Source organism: Phodopus roborovskii, unplaced genomic scaffold, assembly GCF_943737965.1.
Source record: "Phodopus roborovskii unplaced genomic scaffold, PHOROB, whole genome shotgun sequence".
NCBI lineage: Eukaryota > Metazoa > Chordata > Mammalia > Rodentia > Cricetidae > Phodopus > Phodopus roborovskii.
This window is the reverse complement of record NW_026126514.1, coordinates 16,880,136-16,904,012: the sequence shown is the minus strand read 5'-3', so window position 1 is coordinate 16,904,012 and position 23,877 is coordinate 16,880,136. Positions and strand designations below refer to the sequence as shown.

The following is a 23,877-nucleotide window of genomic DNA, read 5'->3' as shown; positions in this document are numbered from 1 at the left end:
ATTCCCAGGAAGAGTGACAATAGCAGAGGGGATTTGTTTCTAGGCAGGGCAGCTAGGGGTGTAGGAAAGCTTTGAAGTGGAACTGTTGGAAGAACTCTAGGCAATCAAGTTGATAGCCTCCTGAAGGGTTTCCTCTAAGTGTGCCATGGAAGACCTGCTAGGCACCAACATCAAGAAACTTGAAAGACTCATGTTAGCAAATGTAGTGTTTGTAAATTGAGACTTTTCCATGTCAACATGGACAAAAGGGGCTAGATGACTGGTCAACTAGAACCATCAAAGGATCAAAGGTCATGAGATAGAAGACATATTTGTCTTCTCCAGAAAGGTTTATCAGTGTCAAACCATTCCACCTTGCAGTACTGTTTGATCTTTCTTTCATTCCCCCTCCATCTATTTTTTTCTCTTTTGTGTTAGGGCTCAAACCCAGAATCTTACATAGGTACTCTACCACCTAGCTAACCTCCCCCCCTCCACAAGTTCATTTCTTGCTCAAACTATTCACTTTTCCTTTCATCTTAATCTAACATGACTTCCTGCTCTGCTAGCTTCTCTGTGGGATCTGAGCTGAAGATACTGTGCCATTGTGGGCCATGCTCATCTCATGACAGAGCACAAGAGACTGACAGCAGTTACAACGTCTCTTTCAAAGCATATCACTGTCTCCATCTTATTGTGTAAGACATACAATGAATGATGGCATCAGTAGGATGGAGACCTGATCCTTTCACAAGGGAAGGTGAAATTACTTAAAGGTATGCACCCTATGATCTTGGTCCAGAAGACTCAAATTTTTTATTCTAAATGCATTCAATGCAGACCATAAATATTCTGAATTGAACTGCTATCTTCATTTTCCCTTCCTATGTTTTCTAATTCGTGATACCCACATTTATGAGTTAGAATTATATTTTATTATTTGGTTTATTTTACTACTGGCAAGCACACTGAATTTGGTATTTCTGGTGTGTGCTTGTTTCTCTCTCTAGGACATTCTTGCTTGCTCTCATTTCCTGGAAGAAGTCAATGACCCTGCTGCTGACTAGCCCAGGGTTCTGGTGCTGATTCAAAGAGTGCAGTAGCTGGGGGCTCTGCTGCACGTCTGTCTGCACTCACAGCTTATTAAGTAAGCAGCATGAACATGGGCTCTGTGAGATTCAGTCTTAGGAAATAAGACGGCGTTCATTGGTCCTTGTCGAGGTTAATGAGCTCCTAACTTTTTCATTCTTTTTGTTTTACTTTGTTTGTATTAACTTTGAAATCTTAATGATTCACATAATTGCACATACATTAAAAATTAATTTCAGCTTGGAAATACTGAGATACAAAATAACTGTGCACATGTCTGGGAAGCAGTTTGTCTCAGAGGGGAATAGCTGTTTGAGAGACAGAAAATAGATATAAAGAGCAGAATAAAAATATGCTTGAAATAAGACATGAGCTAATAGTCTGATTTAAGGTCAAGAAGCCTGTCTGCCATGGATCAGAGATTATCACATAGTGAGCTTAAGAGTATTATTTGGAGTTTCTACAAAGTCTCCTACTATTTATCTTTTAATATTCAGATTTGTCACTCATATTTTATATGGCTTAAAACATTGTCTTCCAATTGATATTACTACCTAAGTGTTGGATTGAGTAGCTGGAGAATGCTTTTAAAGAATTAGGTGAAAAGCAATGATACGTTTATAGGATAATGATGATTATTATATTTATTTCATTTAATTTATGTATCTGAGCATTTTTCCTGCATATACTCATGTGCACTGTATATATGCCTGATTTCTGTAGAGAGCAGAAGAGAATGTCATATCTCCTGGAACTGGAGTTACAGATGATTGAGCCACAGTGTGGATGCTGGGAACCAAACCAGCTCCAAGAGCAGTCAGTGCTCTTAACTGCTGAGCTACCTCTCTAGTTCCCATTGTTTTATTTTTATTTAAAGAATTAAGTCTCAGTTATATCTCTTTCAAGGTCCCAGCAGAGTCTGGGAGTCTTATATTTAGTGTAAAATCTTGGAAGATCATGGTCAGAGTTGAAGTACTGTAGCTTTTTCCTTGTGAGTATTGCTAAGGTCCAGGAAGCTGTTTGCCTGGGATTTCAAGCCACAGGTTCATGTCCTTGATTCACCAGGTGGCAAGTTTTCCTCTCTGCTTCCTATGTTTCTATGAGCACTATGGATCTGGCTCCCTTCCATGCATATGTCCCACACCATGTCCCGCCTTTCCTGTCTTTGTCTCCTGGAAACTGGTCTCTCTCTAGTTGTTGGAAAGGAATGTAGGTTGTTGGCATTGAAGTGGTGGTGTTTGTACAGCCTATATCTTGCTGATATGCTGAGAGCATCTAGGGCATCTCAAATGTACATTTTCTGTGTGTCCTTTCTCTTTTTCAATGGGAGTACTGCCATTTCATAAATATTTCTTGTGGTGTCTTAGATGAAACTATTCTAGGAATTGAATATAGTGTGATTTCACACCAACACATAAACGAAACCGTGTGTTGTTTTCCTGTGAGGTCTGGTGATCAAGCCTGCCTGTCAGGCTTCCAACAGAAGGTCAGCCTGAGTTGACATAATTTTCTTGATTCTGTCTTTCCACAGCCTACTCCTGAAGTAATAAAATTCAGGGAGCTTCTCGTTGCTTAAGTATTTTTGTTGTTGTTGTTCTTAGTTGTTAACCAACCGATCCCTCAATAGCTAGACTCTGTAAGCCAGCAAAGGCCAATGTCTTATTAGACATAAACCTTCTCATATTATATCTTATAATATTTCTAGATATTATGTTTTAATAGATTCATCTTGTTAATATTTCCTCTGTAGTGTGTGTGTGTGTGTGTGTGTGTGTGTGAATGTGTGTATATGTAGTATGTGTGTGTGTTGTCTGGTGTCATGTGTAAGTGTGTGTGTGTATGTAGTTTGTGTGGTATAGTGTGTGTGTGTGTATGTACTGTGTGTATGTGTGTGGTATGTGGTGTGTGTGTATGAGTGTGTGTGGTGTGGTGGTAAGTTGTGTGTGTGTGGTATGTGGTATGTGTGCACGTTTGTGTGTGTGGTATGTGTGCTTGTATGTGTGTGTGCATGTGATATGTGGTGTGGTATATGTGTGTAGTGTGAGTATATGTGTGGTATGTGGTATTTGTGGTATGTGTGTTTTTGTTTCTGCCAGGCTACAGTAATTAGCATATGGCTTTTTTAAAATGACAGTTAATGGTGGTACATTTATCAGTCCCAACACTGAGCACTAGAACCATTAGTCCAAGAGTACATTATCAGGAGCCCAGGAGGAGCAGTGACAGGGAAGTTGGAAGGGCATAATGAGGTGTATGCTTCCGTGCAAAATGTGTGAGCTTGATAAGATGCTGCTCTGTGAGGCCCTGGGAAATGAAATTGCTGAACAACAAGAACACTGGCAGGAATTAGGTCTATTCCACGGCCTAGTACCTGAACAGTGTGCTTTATCATCAGCAAAGCATAATTCTTGTTATGTATATGAAACCTAGCATATCCTTCAGTCATGAATGAAGGCAACAAGCCACAGTGTGGACAGCAACTGTAACTTTGTCCTAATAGAAATCACACATGTTCTTCTGTCATGAAACAATTATTGCTGATAGTTTCTAATATGACTTATTCTGTATACTGCTTTAAAATTACAGGTGCTGATAGCCATGTCTGCTACCTTTATGATGTAAGGTATTCAAAAATGATCATTTATTACTTCAAGATGATCATGACTTTGATACTGTGCTTCATTGCTTCCCTTTGTACCAGTTATTTCAAGTCTTGAAACATATTGTTTAGAGAGGAAATCCACGGCACAGATTAGCCGCCTCTACTTGTTTCCTTTTTCCCATCACTCTTTAGCACTATCCAGAATGCTCCTTACAAAGGTGGGTGTTGTCTGCCTGCCAGCACTGCACCTGGCTGCCCTTTCTCCAATTCCAATTACTCTCACAAACTTCAAACTTGCAAGTGTGACTTAAAATAGGACAAAGGAGCAATAAACATGTGGCCCCAAGACTCAGAGTGACATAATCTCTGAGGTCTAGAAGATGCTATGTGACAATTGTCAAATTATAATGCAGTTCAAATACCTATGATGCATATTCAGTTACAGCCATCTTTCAAGCTATTTACAAACCCTTTTAGGCTCCTTGAGAAGGGGGACCATAATTTTGTTAATGCTACAATGTAACAATCTTGACATTCAGGAGGCATTCAATTAATGTTTCTTCAGTTAAATTATAAAGAAGAAACAAATGCAGTTTTCAAAGATATTGAAGATATGTGTTTATGTTTTGAATTCTGAATTATTAGCTAAAATGTTCTGGATGTTACACATTTAAAATATTATTTTGGGTAATAATGTCATCATTAGAGACATGCATTACATAATGAACATCTATGGTAAAAGCAACAGTGACCTGCAGACATGACTGTGTACCTAGCTACATTGAACACTAGTGAGCCTATCATAGTTGCTACATCAGCGGAAAAGAATAGTTTCCACACTAGGTTGACAGCTATTCTGAGGCCGCAACTGCTTTTTCTAGAGTAGTTTCAGATATTGTTTTAAGTATAGAGTGTCAGAACATTATCTTCTTGATACTATGGACATGATATAAGTTTGGAACAAAGCAGAAACCATCAGATTTGAGATGACATGTGTTTCGTTGTCTACACCTGATTTAACTGTGAGTATGCTTAAAGAATGCAGAAAAAGAAAAAGAAAAAGAAAAAAGAAGAAAAGAAAAAGAAAGAAAGAAAGGAGGAAAAGAAAAGGAAAATTTGATTATGAAAACTTACGGATTTTAAAAAGAAGCAAATGACTTCACTTCCTAGGGGAGGCCTTACCCTCTCCAAGGAGTAGATAGGAGGTGGTGTGGGGAGGAGTTAGGGGGGGCCAGGATAAGAAGAGGGAGGGGGAACTGGGATTGGAATGTGAAAAGTAAATTAATTTTTAAAAAAGAAGCAACTGATTTATTCTAGTGTCTTTTAAGCATGAACTCTTTTCTTTTGAAAATATAATAAAAAAAAGAGAAAGATCATCTTTCTACCTGTTTTGCACAAGCCCAACTTTCATATTTTGTTTCACTGGATTTATTTATAAACTTCTGAATTCTTAATATTCTATGTATTTGTTTACTATGTGCGCTTTTTGCTGTCTGTTTCCACTTAATATCACAGAAGGTCCTTCAGGGCAGAAGCCATACTAACTTATTAATCGTGTTAACTTAAAATGATAGCTGGCAGAAGAATATTTGTTACTAAATGAGTGATTAAATATAAAGATAAAATTATTACATATGATGTTTGTGGGGGGCACTCAAGATTTTTTTTTAAACTCCCCTTTGTGTTCAAAGATGTGTTTGCTGGTTTTAGCATCATTTCCTGGATATATCTGAACAATTTTAACTGCTGAAAGTGAACCTTAGACCCAAGATACTATCTAAATCTGTTCACGGTAGCTAAGGCATGAGGCAACACAGGGAATTTTCCATGGGCTATTTGGGATATATTCACTAGGGCTTAATTGTGTCACTAAAGGTCTTATACAGTTGTAAAGTATTAATATTGACACCTATTTCCAGATTCCATAGGAATGAAAAGGTAGTGAGTGTCTACATCTTATGGCTTAAAACAAAAGTAGAGATTAATTCTGAAAGATTGGCATTAGAATAGTAGAACACCGACTATCTATCACTGTAGGAATCCAGGCACTGATGACCACCTGTGGGCTAAGTAACAATACAGAGTGGAAGTTTGTGAAATAGTGTCTGTGTTTACCCTTAATGAGCAGTGCCTTGAAATTATTTCTTTGACTAGAGTATTGAACTAACTTCTGATTTCTTAAAATTCCCACCTTAATTTTAGTTTTTCAGTTAAAATTATATTCTTAACTATGAACACTTTCTTGTGCTGAAATATAAAGAGGTTCCTAGCACAGTTCACAAAGGGAACACAGGACTGTCTATTGACAGGTACAGATGACATTTTATTTTATTTATTTTTTCTCAATTCCCTTTTTTATTTTTCTTATTTGACATATTGATCCCAGTTCCCTCTCCCTCCCATAACTCCTGAACCACCCTCCCAACTCATCCCCTGCCCACTCCACAACATTTGAGCCAGATAATCATGAAGACTGAATCAATGCAATCCTCCCTCACTATAGGAGCAGTCACTAATCACCAGTCCTCAGGGAAAAATATGTGTTCTTCTTAACTCTAGAATTATATAAGCTTTTTTTCAGTATTTGAAATAAATATTTGTTTGTAGGAAGAAGATAAAGTACGATTCTTTTCTCATTGTAATAAAGCAAATAGATGAGAAGCAAAAGTATTTAGACAATTGCCATTAATTACATTTTTAATAAATCCCAAGGACACAGGGTTCAGCATCACAAAGGAACTGAATGTGGCAAGAAGAAAAAAATGGTGTGTGCTGACAAGCCCACTTCTCTTTTTGTCTGTTTGCCAGGAGTGATTTAAAAACATGAGCAAAGGGAGAAAGTAATGCCTCAGACACAGCTGAAGTCTGAGCAGTTGGAAAGGCATTTTACAAATGTAGTGAAGAGAATGAGGATGTGCTAGCAGATTTAGGGTTATTGCTAGCATCTCTTATCCCATGATTACACTTTAACTCATTTAGTCCTAAAAATAACCTCCATGAAATCAGAATGATTATATCTGCATTTCCTGTCCGAGAATATGATGTTCCAGGCTAAGAAAATGAATTAAATTCATTTGGTTAGTACACAGGACTCTGACCCAAATTTCTGATTGCAAATTCTGTGTATTTTCTATTTCATAGCTTTTACGATCCTCTAAGAGCCCCCTAAAAAATAGTCCTGCTCCCCATGATCCATGTCTCCATATTTCACTCTCATTTTTGTTCTGTGTCATTATTTTATTGACATGATCTTAAACATGGATATACATTTAAGTATCTCCACTATTTTTTTTTCTTCCTTTTGTTTTTTTCAAGATAGTGTTTCTTTGTGTAGTACTGGCTGTCCTGGAACTTGCTCTATAGACCAAGGCTGGCCTTGAACTCAGAGATTCCACCTGCATCTTCCTCAGAAGTGCTGTGATTAAAGGCATACACCACTACTGCCTGGCTATCATCTTAGCTCTGAATAACCTTGCCAGGGAAACAGTCAACAATTAGGACTAGGGGGGGCAAAGTAGACACCATAGATGAGGTAGGAATGCTACAGAGTGGCTCTCTTTATCTGAGACATTTATTCACCATCTGGAATCCTACTAACATATAGGAGTGGTTATAGTGTGAATCTTCTTTTAATACACCATGATCATGGCACTGAGGAAACAAACCTCAAGTCTCTGAGTATTGAGTAATTTCCTATGGACCCTTTCTCCATCCTGATATCTGAGTTTTTCTCTCATCTCTTCTGGCATCTCCATCAGCATCAGCCTGATATTTTTCTGTGTTGCTGTGCACGAGATTTTACTTATGAGATGAACACCCTAGGTGTTGTTTAATTATGCCCAAGAATATATGCCTCTTAGATTGAACATTGACTGTGATGTAGGGTAGAGAAAGAGCTTCATATCTTTATTTCCTTGATTAGGAAACTCTTGTCTATTGCCTGGAATGCCTTGCAGCCTCTGTTCAATGGGTTCTCATATGATTTATTTTCCCAAATAATTTCCTTGAGGGGACATTGTTAATAATTATACCAGGGTAAACAGGTTTTAAGAGGGACTGTCTTATGCAAGATGGGATATATGGTAAGCTAGTCATTAAAGGACTCTTTAATGAATGAACAAAATTAATACTCCACCCTCTATGATCATTAACTGAGGGTCCTTCAATGGGGGTTTGTGCATAGATGATTCTATTGGCTTATCCTCCTGTACATTTCTTACAAGAGGGCAACAAAGGCAAATTCAAAACATTGTGGCTGACAAGTATACACAAATACACAACAAGGATATTCTAATAATAATGGAACAGAAATATAAAATGTCATTCTGAAAACTTTTCCCTCATCAGACCCTTTGTGGAAGCTCCTCATTGGCTTTGAAGAAAAGATTGGTGATCTTTGTTAGAAAACACATCACAAGATCTATCCTCCAGATAAGTTTCTGCATCTTTGTGAGGGTTGTATTTTCTAAGCGTTTATACCCTTTTGTATCGTTATATAATTCAGTGATAAAAGTAAAAAGGCCAGAAATAAACTCCAGCTTTACAATGTATTCAGATATGGAAATCTTCAGTCATGAGGACCACAATGATCTCCAATTCTCTGACTGGAAGCTGTGATGGAATTGTATTTTTATGCAAACATAAAGACATTAACTTTGCAAAAGTTATGTGATGAATCCCTTCTGGGGTTTGAGAAGTTGGTTGAATTCAAACACTGTAAATGCTGCTCACATGATAGAAGAACTGTGTTCAAGAGCTATGAACTACTACACAACCTCTGACATCATGTGCAACACACTGAACTCTTTGACTTCCTGCAACTGTTTGGTAATTAAGCACTGCTTGAAAGTCAAAGTTTCACCAAAGATAAACACAGCATCTATACTGAGACCATAGACCTTGGCTTTGCATAGCACGCAGTATTTTTTACAATTTGGTACTTTTATAATATTTAAACTTATATTGTATGAGCAGCATATGTCTTAGTGTCTATAAATGCATACTTTCATATATTACAGCTGCATATTCTAAAGCAGTGGATATTTTGGAAATCCTTTCTGTTTCTAAAATTGAAATCTAAATGCAAAGTTGGTTATTATGCACTTTTGCATTTGTTATCACTATAAAGTTATTTAAAAAGGGGCATATGATAATAGGCTTTGAGACAGGCTGAATCTCTACTAATGTACAATTGAGAGTTGACACATAATAGCTTAGAATTGTAAAAGAGTTTATTCATTAGGGGTTGTTATTAAATATAGAATTTCATTCAGGTTCTTAATGCAAAGGAAAGTAAGTTATTAATACTTAAATCCAATTATTACAATTAGGCCTCTCTCTATATTTCATACCAAACATGTTAACACTATGGAAAATGTAAAAAAAAATGACACACACACACACACACACACACGAAAGACAACAGAAATAGAAAAATATCACATTTCAAGGAAAAACAATAAATTAGAATTTAAAAATGTTCTTAGCAGTAGTTTTTCTGGGGAGTGGGAAAGGGATCAATGTGGTCCATGTTTACAAATATTTTCCAGCACACTAGAAGATTCTTTAGTGGAAGATTAGATTGTTTGTCCAATGATGAATGACACAATTATTGGAGAAAAGTATCTTCAAGTGTGGTTTTAAGATGTACTATCAAGTAAAAACCTTACGTGACAGAGATAGAGAAGATGACAAGGTCCTTGGAGACAATGAACTAAATATGCAATAGCCATGGAAAGGAAGTTTACCACCATCTTCTGCAGAAGGATAAAATACCAAAGCACAGCAACAGTTTGATATTCCTGAAGGAAAGCCACATTTCCAAGTAGATATCACCTTAAAATTAAGTTGAACATTTTATGTCAATGTAGATATTATGTGTATGCATAGTAATTGCTCTTTTTGGTCCCATTTAGCAGTGACAAACACTTTTATACTTTGTGACATTCTGCAGTATGGCACTAAGATCTTTCTGTTTGACTCCAGTAGATTTTTTTTCTTTGTGAATGCAGCAATAACAGGGTAACCATGATGATAACTTCATTTGTTTTCCCAAATAATATATTTACACCTTTAAAATATGCCCTTTCTTCATGTGGGGAGAATGAACCTTAGAGAGATTCGTTAGATAGTTCAGAATTGCATAGTTAGTAGCTGGGGAAACTTGGATTCAAATCCAAGAATCCTGATTCTAGACCTGGCAGTATTAGCTAGTTATTATACTCTTAAAAATAGTCACCTCAAAGAATAAGCATTTATATTGGGTCTAATGTAGTTTCTTCTACTATTGTATCATTCACATATATTTTATAATGTAAGTGCTAGGGGCTAGAGAGATAGCTTATTGATTAAAGACTCTGGCTGCTCTTCTGGAGGACCCAGGTTTGTTTCCCTGTGCCCACAGTTACAGTTGCTCACACTGTCACTCCAGTTCTAGGAGATCAAATGCTCTTTGGCTTTCTTAGGCACCAGGCATAGATGCAGTGCCTACACATACACGCAAAATACCTATACACGTAAAATAAAGTAAAAAAAAAGTAATGTGCTATCTATTGGAAGGGAGATGATTACAAGAAGTCACCACTTATGATTTTCAGTTTAGAAATTATCTAGAGAAGGAAATGTCTTTTCTAAACATAGTAACAGGGTGTTAACATTTCCATTGAATTATTTATAAATCTTGGTTTATTATATCACATGGCAAGCAGGAAAAAGAAGCAAATCAACAGATCTGTTTTTGTATTTCTTTATGTATAGTCACACACAATGCATGTACACATTCAATAGAGAAATTTTCTACTGTGTATTAAAAAGGGGAATGCAATGTGCAGGTTTGATAGGTCTATCTTCTGTGTACTTGCAAAGTGGAAAAAGAGTCATTATTCTTTTGCTATTGATTATTACAATGTAAATCTTAGAAGAGGGATTCAAAAATCCAAGGGCTTGCATTTACATTATTGCATATTACTCTCTTGAAGAGTGAGCGTTTGTTAATGGAGACAGCTCAGTGTCATGCAGTGCAGTGGTGAAGGTCAGCCATTATCTCTCTCTCACTATCAGAAGTCCCCACTGAAAGCTGTAAGGTTGTGGAGAGTCCAGATTATAAATTATATCCATTTAATCTTTTTTCATGAATCTCTAAAGCGGCTTATGTGAACAGCTGATAACTCATGTGCCTCCTTGTTTATGACAACTATTATATTAAGGGTGGAGTGAGTCTGGATTTAATCTATTGTTGACATTTTTGTAAAAAATAACCTTGTCATCTTCCTGTAGGAACGTTCCCATATATTTCCTCCAAACTCCTTTGTCTTATGACACACACACATATACACAAACACACTCACATATTTATATAGCTTCATATAGAGTATACTACCCCTGGGTCTCTTTGTTTTATGCATTTAGGTTTTTTAGAAAGTCTAGTATACTCATTATGATTTTAAAATTAGAAATCTATTTACCATTTTGAAAAAACAATAAATAAATTTATTAATGTTTTTCCTGCAGATATCCTTGTGTTTTCCATATTTGTCATTACCACAATAGCAGTTTTGAACAGGGTGAGAATAAAACCAACTTATAATTGTCTGCCACATCCAGGGTAATAAACCCAGGGTAATAAATCCACATATACTTTCATCATACATGGAAGAATAGTGACTGAATCATTTCACAATGTTGCACGTAGTGCAGTTCTTTTATTCTGAATTGTTCTAATTGTCTTTAGAAATATGTATTATTTTGCTTTTGTCTTATTTATTTATTGATAATTTCATTCATGAGAATATGGTGAGTTCTAAATGGTTAGTGTTGTTCATATGCATATGTCTTTCAGGCTGACCACTTGGGATTGGATCACCTACCTGGAGTCTTGTCCCTAGAACAGATTAAGTCTCCTTTTCTTTGCAGGCATCAATTCCCTGGGGCTCTTTATTTAGTGTAAGGCTTATGATGTTTTCCCTGTCCATTTTGGTATGTTGTCATTTTCAGGTCTTGTTAGGCTATCTTATTGTTGAGATTTAATGGCTGCAGTTTTCCTCTCATAAATAGAAGACACTATCTTGTAGAAGATGTCCTGGTCTTCTGGCTTTCTTTCTTCCCACACTGTTTTCCTGCCACAATGTTTCCTGAGCCTTAGTTGTAGGGGTTGCATTGTAGGTATATCAGTTGGGGTTTGGTACCCTATGGTCAGTTGTCTTATGAATTTTCACCATTTGCATTTTTCTGCTATGGTTTCTCTCTACTGCAAAAGATGGTATTCTTGAAGAAGGTTGAGAGGACAAGTGTTGAGAATGTGATTAAAAATTAGTTTAAGAAAGTGGTGGTGGTAAGTTCTCCTCTATGGTCCTTGGCATCACCAGTCATGAGTAGTGGGCTAAGTTTACCATGTCAGGCATGAATTCCCTCCTATTGAGTTGTCTGTAAGCCCAGTTAATGATTGTTTGTTACTCTCAAGATATAAATTCCACTACTTCCTAGAATTTAGGCCAGCAGTGGGACCTCATAAAAATATTGTCTTATGTAAAGCAAAAGAAATGACCAAGTGAGGAGGAAGCTTGGGTAGTGGGAGAGAATTCTTGGCAATTATACATCTGATAGAAGATTAATATCTAGAATACATAAGAACTCAAAAAGCAGACTCAAGAGAATAAGTGACCCAATTAAAAAACGGTCTATGGATGTGAACATAAAATTTAAAAAATGGCAAAGAGATATCTCTAGAAGCATTGAACATCCTTAGAAGTTAGGAAAATAAAAATTAAAACTACTTTGAGATTTCATCTTGTCCCAGCCAGAATGGTTAAGATAAGCTAAATGATGAAAAATGCTGGGGAGAATGTGGGGAAATGGTATTTGTCAGTTTGAAAATTTCAGAAGACTATAGAAATCATTGCGATGAATGCCCTGAAAAAAGTAAAACTACATTTACCATATGACTTGAAATGACTTGACTATTCCACTCCTTGGCATATGGCCAAAGGACTTGGCATTCTACCACAATTATACTTGCTCAGCCAATTTCACTGTCAGTCTAGAAGCTGGTGTGTGTGTGTGTGTGTGTGTGTGTGTGTGTCTGGGGAGCTCTAGAGAGGAAAAGCAGGTACTATGGATGGGGACATATGAAAATTGGAATGAGGAAGGAAGGACGAATAAATAACCCTAAAGATGTTTTCTTTAAAAAGAAAACAGAATTATTTTATATTCATTTATAATTAACACACATACAGACACACACATTCACAGGCAATACAATTGTGGTGATACCATGATTATCTAACAAATAAAGCTTGCCTGAAGATAAGAGGTGGAACTAGCCACTAGCTAACCATAGAGGTCTGGAAGTCTGATAAGACAGACAGGAAGTAAAATGGCTGGGTAGAGAGAGGTATATAGGAAGAAGGAGACAGGAGCTCAGTCTCTTTTCAGCTGTGAGGTTAAGGAGGAAAAGTGGTAGTGGTTTGCTCCATTATCTCTCTCATCTTTCCATATTTAACCCTATGTCTTACTCAGGACTTTCCTTACTAAGACCCATTAGAACTCATGCTACATACAATAGCCACTTGTTTTGTTTCTAATGTAAGATTTCATCTTGATGAGACAGATTTTCCATTTTTTTGTGAATGGACAGATTTTCTGTTGTTTTGTGAATGAGACATTTGTAAGTCAGTGTGTTTTTAGGGGGAAGAGTAGAATTTCTAGCTCTGAACTGATGGGAGATGTCATTCTGTATATATGTTTCTCATACTGGTTAATGAATAAAGCACTGTTGACCAATAGGAGAGGAAGATAGGAAGGACTAGGAGATGAGGAGGAAAGAGGAAAGAGTAAGGATGAATCAAGATGGAGAGACTGGAGAGAACAGAAGGGGTCCACTCCCCGATAAGACCATGTGGAGATTAACAGAAATGGGTTAATACTTAAGACAGACCTAGCAGATAAGAAACTAGTACCTGGCTAACAGCATTATATCAAATACAGAGTCTCAGTGTGTTAATTGGGGCTGGCACGGTGGCGGGGCAAGACCAGCGGCGGGAGGAAAAACCTTACTCCTTACAGTGAACATTTAGAATGTTTGTTTCTTTCCACTATTTGTGACCTTTTCCATACTTTTCTTGAAACAGTAAATATTATTGTTTCATGATAAGAGTCTCTAAGTTACATGTAACATCTCTGTTAGGTATTATAACAGAGAGACTGGGAAACAGTGAAACATTGGGTTTAACATTCTTGGTTGAAAGGACCCATGACTGTGTCATCACACCCAAAGGTACATTGGCAGTCTTTCTTTTTATTGTTTCTGAAAAAAATTTTGGAAATTATGAAATAACTATAACACTTTCCCCTTCCTTTCTGTCCCTCCAAACCCTCTCATATACCCTAGTGGCAGTCTTTTTTGTTGCTGTTTGCATCAGTAGGAAGGAACGAAAAAGAAGTATGGGCAGGAAGACCCAAGCATGGAGTTTGTTCCTTCCTCTCACAATCTCTTGAGTCATGTTTGTGATAACTCTTCAGTTCGCTGGAAAAAAGGACGGGCAAATGTAATCTGTAGACAGATGGCCAAGGCCCAGCTCAAATTTTATGGGCTTTTTCAGTCTAAGAAGCAAAGAGTGACAAGAAGTTTTCCTGTGATCTACCTCTGTGTCCAGGTACGATAACTCTGTTTTGGATAAAATGTAGCTATCTTCCATTGGAAACCCCCACAAACATAATCCAGTTATTTCACCTCACTCAAGACATAAGCTCTGGGCCTCTACAGAAGGTCATATTGTAGTTCTTCAGAGTGATCTGAAAGACAGGCTGCCTCCCCTACTTTCACCAATGGTAACATGAAACTTCGATGTCCAAGCAGAATCTATGAGAATATCCAGCAGAGAGCACTAAAAGGTAGCTATGGGATCCTTCTCAGTAAACCTTTCAAGGCTTCACTGAACTTCGTAAGAAGATGGTTCTTTGGTCGACTGGTTCTTCTACCTCTGGCCCTGGAATTGCTCGCTTAGTCATTGGCTCTGCACTCTGGAATTCCCTGTAATCTTTATTGGCAATATTGGAAGAAAGTGTTGGATAATGTGCTCTTGTGGACTCTGCTCAGCTCTTTCAGTCAGCTTGTGTGGTGGTTACTCTTGTGGTAAAGCAAGAAGCCCAATAAAATTGGCCAAGGGGAGGTTAAGTAAGGCTCCTTGGCCCTAGAACCAATGAATGCTTACAAGACAAAGGGTTCATTGCAAATATGATTGAAGGCTTTTGACATTTGGCTATTATTCTAGATTATCTGGAAGAGCTCAAAGTCTAGTCTGAAGTTTCCTTATGAGAGAAATACAGAATGAAAATGACCCACAGAATATGAGTAGGTAATGTAGAAATGAAAACTGTAGTTGAGTTATGCATCCCAAAGCTGAGGAGTACCAAGGATAGCTGTGAACCAGCAGAAGATGGGAGATAGGCATGAAATGGCTGCTCTCTAAGGTTCCAGATGAAGCTAACTCTGCTTGACTTGGGGGTTTTGTGCTGCAGATCTGTAAGAGAAAAAAAATACTGATTGAAGCTATGAAGTTTGTGATATAGTCAGCTTTCTTTGCCTGTGGGTTTTACATCCACAGGTTCAGTTTAACTAATCAAATGGCTTATTAGAATAAGCCATACTTAGAGGGAACATACACAGCTCATTTTCTTGTCACAGTCCTGTAAACAATGTAGTTTGACAGTTGTTTAGATGTTTTCACTGTGCTAACTATTGTAACTAACACAGAGCTGATCTAAAATATGCAGAGGAAGGTGTGTGTGCTACATACAAATGTTATATTTTTGCCAAAGGAACTTAAGCATATTTGATAACCTTGAACTTTGCTGTTGAAAAGGTTCTTGGCACCAATCACTCTCAAAAACTGAAGGATAACTATGATTGGCTATAGTGTCCACAAAAAACATGTGTTTGGCAATAGAATTCCTTTGAAAACACAGTACACTTCAGGCCTGTTTGTGTCTAGCAATTCTATGTGAAATAATCACAGGCTAAGATCTATTTTGGTTGTGGTTCTTAAACCTGTCAATTTTCCTATTTGTTTCCTGCTCTCTGTGTTCAGTCTGACTTTCTTCTTTCTTTTTTTAAGATTTAACGTTAGCTATTCTGAAGTCATCTGAAGGGATAAACTAAATCTTATTTTTGTAGCTTGGCTCATTCTGCTGACAGCCTGATTTCTAAGTATTTGCTGAGAAGTACAAAAGCATTCATTTCCCCCAATGCTACAAACTCCAACATTTCTAATTTCTTATTTAGCTTTGATTATAGATGACAGGTAAAAAAAAACTCCTAGTTCATTCCCCTCTCCAGCTGATATGTTTGCCTACTGAAAAATTCTTGCTTGAGCTCAGATTTCTCATGTATTATAAAAGCTGCAAAATCAGGCATGACATGATAATATCTGAACCTTCCTCAGGCAGACCTTCAGAATTGTAGACTTAGCTGTGTGTAATCTGGTTTACATAGTATGAAAGGCTGAGCAATCTCTCAGCCACTGTCTCTGAGTGTGTGTTATGTGGTGTGTATGTTTGTTTGTGCATGCATGTGTGTGTATTATGTTGTTTGTATATATGTGTTGTGTATAAGTGTGTGTGTGTGTGTACATGTGTGTATGTGTCTGTGTGTTTGTAGAGTGTAGGGTATGTGTGTCTATGTGACAGTGTATGTGTATGTATGTGATGATGTGTGTGTGTGGTATGTGATATGTATGTGTTTGAATGTGTGTGATGATGTGTATGTGTGATGTGTGTGTGTTGTGTGTGTGTGTGAATATGTGTGTGTATTTATGTGTGTGTGGAGTGTGGAGTTTATGTGTGTGTATGTGTGTGTTGTGTTGTGTATTTGTGCGGATGGTTGTATTTGTACATGTTTATGTGTGGTGTTTGTGTATGGTATGTGCGATGCTGTATATGTGTGTGTTATATATATGTGTGGGGGGAATGTGGTGTATATGTTATGTGTTTGTGTATGTGGTGGTGTGTGTGTATGTGTGGGGTAAGGTATGTGTGAGTGTGATAGCACGTGTGTATGTGTGTAAGTTATACATGTGCATATGTGTGTGTTGGTGCATATGTGCATGTATATATGTGTGTGTGTTTATGTCGTGTGTTATCTGGTCTCTGTATGTGTGTGTATGTGTGATGTATGTGCACATGTGTGGTATGGTATGTATGTATGTGTGTGTATGTGTATGTATTTGTGCATGTTGTATGCTTGTGTGTGTGGTATATGTATGCATGCATGTGTATCTGTGCATGCATGCATAAGTGTATATGTATATGTGTGTCCATGGTGTGTATGCATGTCTATGTGTGGTATGTGTGTATGTGCATATGTGTGTGTGTATTTGTATATCTGCGCATGCATTTGTGTGTATGTGTGTTAAACACATGTCTTGCTATCTCTTTGCTCCAGTTATTGCCACTATCTGCTTAATAGGAAGGGTTGGGAGTAGACAGATATCTAAAACAAGTGTCTTCAGGAAAGTTGTAAGAGAGAAAGAAAGGGTATGGATCTGGGTAGGAAATAGGATCTGAATGGGATTGGGAGAGGGGAAACCATAATCACAAGCTATTGCATGAAAAAAATGTATTTTCAATAACAAAGAGAAAGGTATACACACAACTTTCAGTTCCAACATTTGGTTCACATTCAAGTAGCACCTTGTGTGCCTGAGTAGAACTTTTAAGTAGGTGGCCATGCACATGTTTCCCTGTCAGCAGGGTTTCTATTGGATCATAGTAACAATGACAGAGAATGACAGCTATCACTGCTACTTTTTCTCCATAAGCTCATTTGACAACCATGACAAGACAAAAGGCAGGAAAAAAAATAAAAAAGGATCAAACCCAAATGACATTCAGGAATTCACCCAGCATGATATAAACCTAAGTGCTAGCCAGAACACTCCTGAGCATTCAGACAACAAACGGGTGGTGGTCCTGCATTCAGTTCCCACAATCCGTGTGGTGCACAGCACCAGGATCATGGTCTTTTGTTCAGTAAGTAAGTGTGCTATGGAGAACTGTAATAGCTGCCACTGCAGGAATGGCCTAAAATATCAATAGCTTTAGTTTTTCACGGAGAGTTTCCTGAACATGCTCTGGCAAGCCTTTCTTAAGTTCCATTTGGTGGGATGAGTAAGGACTAGGCAAAGTGAGTCACTGTGGCCACTGTTTATTGGATGAACCAACTTGCCTTCCATTTCTTTGAGATATTGAATATCTATGAGTGCGTTCATGTAAGCAAAATATTGCTACACTTAAACATTAGACAGAAATTTTTCTATCAGAATATTGAGGTCATGTAGTATATGAGAAATCTATCTTTGGAGCTTAATATATAATACAGTACTGGAAAAGCAAGGGATTTCTTTAAAGTATTGCCACAAATTTTTGGCAATTTTGTTTTATCAAAAGCAATGATTATGTATGGTATATTTTGAAACTTTCACAAAACCTGAATGTATAAATTAATATTTAATGAATGAATGTATATTGTAAGTATTTTTGTTTCTCTGGATATTACAAAATTATAAAGAAATATCTTGCTTCACAAGCTAAGTGGTATACTTATTTTCTTTAGTGAATATAACAGTGCTTCCTTGGGAGACCTAGGTTTTCATGAATGTATATTGTGTGTTAAATGTATAATGAATTAGATATTAATTATTGAGTTAAAATGTTGCATACTTGCAAATATAAGTGTTTTTACATATACAGGGTTGGTTCTACTTGCTTTGATATAATAAAAATTTACAAAGAAATTGATGTTTGGATTATGATCTAAGCACAATTCTAAGCATTTGTTAAAACTTTGAGTGACACATTGGATAACATAGTGCAAATTGGCTGCCATTTCTCCTACCTAATGATGGTTAATAGTTCAGAAAACAAGCTCAGAATTTGCACTCTCATAATGGGGATATGCACTGTCAAATCACTTAGATATAATTATGATTTTGAAATTATAATGACTAAGTGTGTATAATTAACAAAACCAAACTTGGAGTGAGAAGAAAATGTGAAAATATATTTGACTATTAAAAGAGAAATGCAAGATCCACTTATTTTTTTTTTAATTTGGCTTTATTTAAAACATACATCATGATGTTTTGATGTACTTTTATGTGGCAAAATGGTCATTACAGTGGAGAAAATATGCACATATGTCATCTTGTTGTCATTCTTCAGCTTTCTGTAAGAATACCTAAAGTATTAGTGAATTTCCACCATACAGTATAACAGTAGTCAGTCCCCAATGTTGAATTTTAGATCTCTAGACTTCCCACACATGTTTACCTGTGTATCTTTGGTCATCCCTCTTTCTATTTCCATAGCCCACTCTCAGGTTTCATCCTTGGTGCCTTCCTGTGTCTAGAAAATTAAAACTGACAGGACACCAAAAAATAGGCATTTGCACTAAGAACATAGTGAATTAATCCTTACTGTAGCTGAGACTACTTTATTGAGATATAGTGTCCATTATACATTTCATGACCTTCAAGGGGGCACTGGAAATGTGTTAACACATGTTTGAGTCTTTGGATTTATTTTGGATTCAAGTGATAGGAGACAGAGCTGAGTTCAGGATAACCCTGCACATGCCAGCCTTGTCCCCAAAGTTAAAAAAGAAATCATACATGACTTGGTCCTTGAAGAAAAGTAGGACCAGTATAGATAAAGTTGGTTTGTAAATATTGTTTATATAGATTAGTTATTTAAATTTTGTTATTATTGAATTTCAGTCTGAGTCTGTGACTTCTACCTTCTTTTTTTATTTACTATTACTTTATACTTTATTGGTATTTTTGATTCCTTGTTGTCAACTAATGTATCTGTCTCTTGAATGTCCCTTCAGAAATTCTAAGTTAGGAACAAATTCCATTTTGTTCATTCTATCTTCCTAGAAAATGAAATAGAATGTACCTGATACATATTAAATGACTCCTTATATGTTAAACATGTTTTGATAATTTAGTACTTAAACTCATGAAATTAGAGATGAAGAAGAGAAACATTACAACAGATGTTAAGGGAATTCAGAGAAACATTAATAAGTAGTTTTAAAATCCATCTTCCACTTACAACCTTCTCAGCTAGCTTTTCTATTGCTATAATGAAACACCATAACCAAAAAGCACATTGGGTAGGAAAGGGTTAATTTGACTTAAGTTTCCACATCACAGTTCATCCTTGAAGGAAACCAGGATAGAAACTCAAACAGAGAAGGAAGCTGGTGATAGGAGCTGATACAGAGGCCATGGAGGATGCTGCTTTCTTGCTCGTTCTCTATGGCTTGTTCAGACTGCTTTCTTATAAAGCCCAGGACTACCAGCCCAGGGATGGCTCCACCCACAATGGGCTGGACCTTCCGTCCATCAATCACTAATTAAGAAAAGTCTCTACAACTGGGTCTTATAGAGGCATTTTCTCAACTGAGGTTCCCTTCTTTCAGATAACTCTAGCATGTGTCAAGTTGACATAAAACTGTCTAGCACATTACCTAACAAAATTAAGCAAAGAGAATGTAAACAATTTAACTGTATCTGTAACAAGTAATGGAATTGAATCTTAGGCCTTCCTACTGAAATCATCCAAGCCTGAATGGGTTTACTGCAGAATGCTTCATGATCTTTAAAGAAGATCTACCACCAATCTTCTCAAACTATCCAATAAAACAAACATGAAGGAAAGAGTACTATCCTGCTTATTTTAGGAAGCCAGTATCAAAACTGGACAAGGACTAAACAAAGACAGGGAATTATAGGATAATCTTCCTTATAAATATCCTTGCAGAAAACTTTTAAATAGAAATTTTCAAATAGGCTAGAAAGATGTCTCAGCCATTCAGAACACTTGGTGCTGAATAGGGCTTAGGTTTGGTTCTCAACACCTATCTCAGGTGGCTAGCAAACATTTATAACTCTAGTTCTAGGGAATCCAACACTTATCCAGCCTCTGTGGGTACCAGGCACACATATGGTGCATATAAATAGATGTGGATATTCACACGTACATATAAAATAAAAATAAATATTTAAAACTGCAAAATACATTCCACGACATGTTTAATAGAATATTGGCCACGAATAAGTTAACTTATTTCAGATATGCAAGCCTAGTATAATATATGCAAAGCAATCAATACAATTCATAAAGTGACACAAGGACATGAATTATATGATCACCTTGTTGGATACACAAAAGTCCTTTGAAAAAGTTAAATATTCCTTCATGATGAAAGTTCTGAAAAGATTAGGAATAGAAGAGGGAGAGGGAACTGAGATTGATATGTAAAATAAGAAAATTAATAAATATAAAAAGAAAGAATAACATATTTCATCATAATAAAGGCTATATATGCCAAAGACATATCCACCATTATATTAAATAGTTAAAGCAAACTTTTTTTTGTCACATCAGAATGTGACAAAGGTGATCACTTTCCTCATATTTATTCAGTGTAGATTTTAAAGTTTTAGCTATAGCAATATGAGGAAAAAATAGATAAACTATGTACAAATAGACAATGAAGAAGTCAAATTATCCTTATTTTTGCATAGCATGAGTCTATATTTGAAACCTCAGTCTTAATTAAAAAACTCTCAAATTTGAGAGGCACTTAAAAAAAAAAAACAAGCAGAATACAAAATCAACATACAAATCAGTAGCTTTTTGTGTATACTCATAAAGAACATGCTGAGAAAAAAATGGCAAGAAAATAATCACATTCAGAATATCTTGAAGAAACTCTCAGAAATAAACCTAACCAATGAAATGAAAGTCCTTTACAATGAGAATTTACAATGAAGAAAGGAACTGAAGAAGAGATTAGAAGACAGAAGATCTCTCATGCTTCTGTGTCAGCAGAGTCGATGTTGTGAAAACGGCTGAGAGTTAGGTTTCTATTACTGTGATAAACACCATGACCAAAAGCAACTTGGGGAGGAAAGGGTTTATTTGGTTTACAGTTCATCATCAGGAAAAGCCAAGCCAGGAATTCAGAGCAGGAACATGAAAGCAGGAATGACAGTGGAGGCCTTGGAGGAACACTACTTACTACTTTGCTTCCATGACTTTCTAGGGATCTACTACACGCAATGGCCCTCCCATGTAAGTCATTTACCAAGAAAATGCCTCACAGGCTTTCCTAGGCTCGGTCTAATGGGATATTTCCTCACTAAATGTTCCATTTTCTAAATGGCCCTAACTTTTGTCAGGTTAACAACCACAACAAAAATCTAACCAGGATGATGGCTCTATCACTATATTACCCAAAGAGCTCTACAGCTATGATGCAATCTTCATCAAAACTCCATTGGCTCAGAAAAAAAGATAATTAGCACAAACAAAACAAAACAAAAAAAGAGAAACAAAACAAAACTAAAAGATAAACTAAAAACCAAAAACCAATAGCCAAAGGAATCCTGAGAGAAATCCTGAGACTCACATCATCTGATGTCATGTTATACAAAGACAGTTAATAAAATCATCATGGGATTTCCATAAGAACAATGACATAGATCAATCGAATAAAGCAGATGACCCAGGATTAAACCCACATAGCATTTTCTGAAAGGTGTGAAAACATACCTTGGAAGAAAAAAATCTACATCTAGAAGAATTAAACTAGATCCCTATTTCTCCCCCCTCCCCGACAGAAATAAAAAAATAAAATGTTTTCTCACAATGGTGGGGGCAGGAGTCACTTTTTTCCCTTTGGCTTTGTTATTCTTGAGCATCTTGCTCTGGCTGGAGTAGAGACAGATATCTTGTTTGTTAATCCTTCCTGACCTAGGTGTTTTTCATCAGCTGTACACCTCTTCCAGGGGATGAGCCCACTCCATCTTGATCGTGCGTGTCCTTTACTCTTCCCGCTCCCCTCTCCACCTGCTTTTGTTCCTGGGTGGCACAGATAGCTCCAAGCTTCTTTTATCCCCTAGCAACTCCTCTTAGACTCTAATCCAGAGCTCATTAAATAATGTTCAGAGGGAAAAAAAAATGTTTCGGAAAGAAATGCTAGAAATTTTGGTCCAAAATAGCACTTTGGAACTTTCCTCATTATCTTTCCAAAGGAGAAAGATAGTTTTGTTCTATTCTACCAGGCTCTCTTTTACTCCAAAATGTAAGGTAAGAAAAATGTGGGAGATGTTTCATATTTCACATTCAATATTTATTAGGCATCTTGGATTCACCAGTACTTTAGAAGTATGGGGGGGGGGGCATGGAAGCAGCCTGCTTAAGAGTTGGGATTGCCATCTTTGGTAGGACGAACTTACTGTGTGGACAATGTAGAAATTGACAAATAAAAGGTAAATCTTTGTCTTACTTCTTTTAGTACTGTGAGGATTCTCACAGAATTAAAAAGCCACTCATGAATCTCTTACAAGGTGAAAAAATATCTCATTCTATTTATTCTATTTAATAATCTCTAGGTATGTGGCCAGTAATAGATTCAAAGATGGGTTATGTGGATAAAAATACAAGTATTCCATATCACAATTAAGAATACTGGTTGGTTGGTCATAAGTGATATTTCTACTCAAAGTTGACCTCACTTCTCTGCAGTCCCTGTGACCTTTATGGCTAAAAGCTGTTCTATATGTAACTTTCTGCCCATAATGTGATCTACAAAAGTGGTGGCAAATTTGTGAGACTGATAATTATGTGCTTTTACCCGCTGCTGTTAGAATGCTGAACGTGGAGATTGCTCTGAGCTCCTGACCTATTCTGGATTTGATGTTATTTCTGGGTCATCATTGTTATAGTCTTCAGCCTGCATTTTGTTGCTTTCATTACTCAGAAGCAATGGATAAAAACCTATTACCAATATGTATGTGTCAGACTTCTCTAGATGACCAGAGCAGTGTGTGTGTGTGTGTGTGTGTGTGTGTGTGTGTGTGTGTGTGTGTGTATGTGTGTATAAAGAGTCACTTTTGTAATATCGTCTGAATAGTCTGACAAAGGCAGACTGTATGCCAGGGAGGCTGATAGTCAGAACATTAGCTGCATAGTTCAAATGGCTTAGCAGTCACAATCTTGCTTCAAAAGTCTGTAAGATTGCTGGAGAGAAGTGGATCTTAGTTCCACATTGGAAGTCTGGAGATTGGCAGATCCAGCAGTGGCAATGTATAGTTCCACACACCAACAAGCAATGGAGGTGGACAACAAGCAGAACTGACTTT

General features: G+C 36.8%; 1 pseudogene; it reads left to right on the top strand.

The window, feature by feature from the left end:
• The first annotated feature begins 14,127 nt into the window (after positions 1 to 14,127).
• The window catches only part of LOC127230750 (pumilio homolog 3-like), a 42,986-nt pseudogene continuing 33,236 nt past the window's right edge, over positions 14,128 to 23,877 (top strand).